Genomic DNA, 4,041 nt, shown 5'->3' with positions numbered 1-4,041 from the left:
CACGTGAAGAAGCCCCGGCTCTCCCCCAATTTCATCTCTTCTCTCCTCCGATTTCTATCCCGTCGGAAATTTCATTCCCCAGTTCTCATTCTCTCGTGAAGTCTAGCTACACTTCTCCCCCAATTTTATCGCTTCACTCATCCGATTTCTATCCGTCGGAAAGCTCATTCCATATCCACCGATTTTCATCTCTTCCCATTCGTTAAAGTTTTTCTCCTGTTTTATTTTTTCCCCATTGTTCAACCTGAAGTCTAGAAAACGTGGTCTATAGCGACGTCTGCACCCACCAAGAAATCCACGGACAACAAAAGGGAGTCGGGAGTAATCTGTTATTAGGTAAAAACACACACAAATCTTACCTTTATTTTTCTTCATGAAGCCGATTTTTTCCCTTTTTTCCTTTATTCTAACTGTTATTATTGCTCCAATTTTTAATGGGTTCTTGTTATTTTTGTTTGAAATCGACTAAGATGGTGTGTGTTTTATGGCTACTGCTATATTGGTTGTCGCATTGCTCATTGGATCAGTGATTTGCATTTTAGTTGATTGGTGTTTGACGAATGTGATTGTGGTTTTTGAATCAAATTGGGGGTTTGCGCCATTGAATATGAGCTCTTATTTAATGAAGGAGATGAAAAAAGTTTGATTTTCCATGAAACAGTGTATTATATTCTAAAATTAGAATCAAAATCATTTAATAAAATATTTGTCACATTTTTATTTGTTTTTGCGCTTGTTCGTTCAATTTGTGCCGAATTCTCTTCGGCATATGTTGGTTTCTTCTATTTATGAGAGTTTTTTCCTCAAATATTTCTTTTTTTTTTATTGAAACTCTAATGATATTTTTTCGACACGTGCTGATTTTTGTTTGAATTATGCTGATTTTGAATCCGTGCATGATAATCCGATGAAATCTATTAAATTATGCTGCTTTTTCATTACTTATGGCATACTGTTTTATTTTTTTATTTAGAAATTGTTCAAAAACGAGTAGGATCTGAGGTGAAAGCTAGTACCCAGAGGCCGCATTAGGCACCAAGTTGTTGCTCTGCAATAGTATTTCGAGAAGGACTAAGGAAAATGAGAATAAAGTGAACAATTTTGTTGGTGTATTTTGTACTGTACTGACAGATAACCATGTTGCTGAAGTTGGTACTGTATTTTTGTTGAATTGATGTTTAATTTCTATTTATAACTATGTTAATGAAGGTGATAATGTATTTTGGTGAAATGGATGTTTAATTTCCATTTATAACTATGCTGATGAAGTTGAATGTTTAATTTTGGTGGAATGAATGTTTAATATTGGTTGAATGGATGTTTAATTCTCATACCACAATTATACGTATCGTTATACTTCATTTTCAAGCAAATGTACTATGTATCATTATAAATGGTACAGCGTTTCTGATTAAGCACCAACACCAATGTAAAACATGTTTGAAAAATGTACCAAATCTAACAAATTCTCATACCACAATTAGACGTTATTATATTTTATTTTCAAGAAAAAGTAATATGTATCCTTAGAGATGGTATTGCATTTCTGATCACGCACCAACACCACAATTATACTTCATTTTCAATCAAAACTACTATATGTATCGTTACAAATGATACTGTATTTCTGATCACGTACCAAGACCATAATGTAAAATATGTATGAAAGATGTACCAAATTTAACAAATTCTCATACCACAATTAGATGTTATTATACTTCATTTTTAATCAAAAGTACTACGTATTGTTACAAATGGTACTGTGTTTCTGATCATGCATCAACACCACAATGTAAAACATGTATGGAAGATGTACCAAATTTAAGAGATTTTCATACAAAGTCATACCACAATTAGACGTTATTATACTTTATTTTCAAGAAAAAGTACTACGTATCAATATAAATGGTACTACATTTCTGAACCACGCACCAACACTACAATGTAAAACATGTATGGAGGATGTACCAAATTTAACGATTCTCCCACCACAATTAGAGGTTATTATACTTTATTTTCAAGCAAATGTACTATGGATCAATACAAATGGTATCGCATTTCTGACCACGCACCAACACCACAAGGTAAAACATGTATGAAAGATGTACTAAATATAACAAAATCTCATATCACAATTCGACGTTATTATACTTTATTTGGTAGCTAAAGTATTACATATAGATATAAATGGTACTGCGTTTCTTACCACGCAGCAACACTACAATGTAAAACATGTATGAAATATGTACCAAATTTAACAAATTCTCATACCATAATTAGATGCTATTATACTTCATTTTTAAGCAAAGATACTACGTATCAATACAAATGGTACTATGTTTCTGACCATGCACCAACACCACAATGTAAAACATGTATGAAAGATCTTCATTGGTACTGTGTATCTACATTACAAGAGGGGAGAACAATGAATAGTAATTAACACAAATTTATGAATCAAGTGCATGATTATATAACATCAATGATGATTGAAAAATGTTTATGAATCCTAATGTCTAATTTTGATAGCACATATGGTGATTAACAAACAGATTTATATGTATCCATTGTTTAAGTTTGTAACATCTATGGTTAAAACAACTTTATCTATGTATCCAATGTCCTAATGTGTAACATCAATGGTTATTAAAACATTTTCACTCATAAAATGTCTAAATTTTTAGTATCAATCATGATTATAACATGTTTATGCATTCTAATGTCTAATTAATAGCATATATGGTGATTAACAAATACATGTATATGTATCTATTGTATATTTTTGTAACATCTATGGTTAAAACAAATTTATTTATGAATCAAATTTTCTAATTTTATATCATCAATGGTGATTAACACATTTTTACACACCAAATGTTTAATTTTGTGATATAAATCAAAATAATTTAGCTTGAAAATGAAGTGGTCAGCAACGCAGTACCATTTATATTTATACGTAGTACTTTAGCTAGCAAATAAAATATAATAACGTCTAATTGTGGTATGAAAATGTAATAAATTTGGTACATCTTTCAGACTTTTTTTACATTGTGTTGTTGATGCGTGGTCAGAAACACAGTATCATTTGTATTGATATGTAGTACCTTTGCTTAAAAATGAAGTATAATAATGTCTAATTGTGGTATGAGAATTTGTTAAATTTGGTACATCTTTCATACATATTTTACATTATGGTGTTGGTGAGTGGTCAGCAACGCAGTACCATTTATATCCATACGTAGTACTTTAGCTAGCAAATAAAGTATAATAACGTCAAATTATTGTATGAGATTTTGTTATATTTGGTACGTCTTTCATACATATTTTACATTGTTGTGTTGGTGCGTGGTCAGAAACATAATACCATTTGTATTGATACATAGCATCTTTGCTTGAAAATGAAGTATAATAACCTCTAATTGTGGTATGAAAATTTGTTAAATTTGGTACATCTTTCATACATTTTTACATGGTGTTAGTTCGTGGTTCAAAAAGCAGTACCATTTGTATTGATATGTAGTATATTTACTTGAAAATGAAGTATAATAACCTCTAATTGTGGCATGAGAATTTGTTAAATTTGATACATCTTCCATACATGTTTTACATTGTGGTGTTGGTGCGTGATAAAAAATGCAGTACTATTTGTAACGATTCATAGTACTTTTGCTTGAAAATGAAGTTTAATAACGTCTAATTGTGGTATGAGAATTTTTTAAATTTGGTACATCTTCCATACATGTTTTACATTGTGGTATTGGTGCGTGATCAGAAACGCAGTAACATTTGTAACGATACGTAGTACTTTTGCTTGAAAATAAAGTATAATAACGTCTAATTGTGGTATGAAAATTTCTTAAATTTGGTACATTTTCCATACATGTTTTACATTGATGTTGGTGCTTGGTCAAAACCACAGTACCATTTATTAAGATACGTAGTACATTTGCTTGAAAATGAAGTATAACGATACATCTAATTGTGGTATGAGAATTAAACATTCATTCTACAAAAATTAAACATCTATTCTACCAAAATTAA

This window comes from Henckelia pumila, unplaced genomic scaffold, assembly GCF_033568475.1.
Source record: "Henckelia pumila isolate YLH828 unplaced genomic scaffold, ASM3356847v2 CTG_477:::fragment_1, whole genome shotgun sequence".
NCBI classification, from domain to species: Eukaryota; Viridiplantae; Streptophyta; class Magnoliopsida; order Lamiales; family Gesneriaceae; genus Henckelia; species Henckelia pumila.
This window is presented reverse-complemented; position numbering follows the sequence as displayed.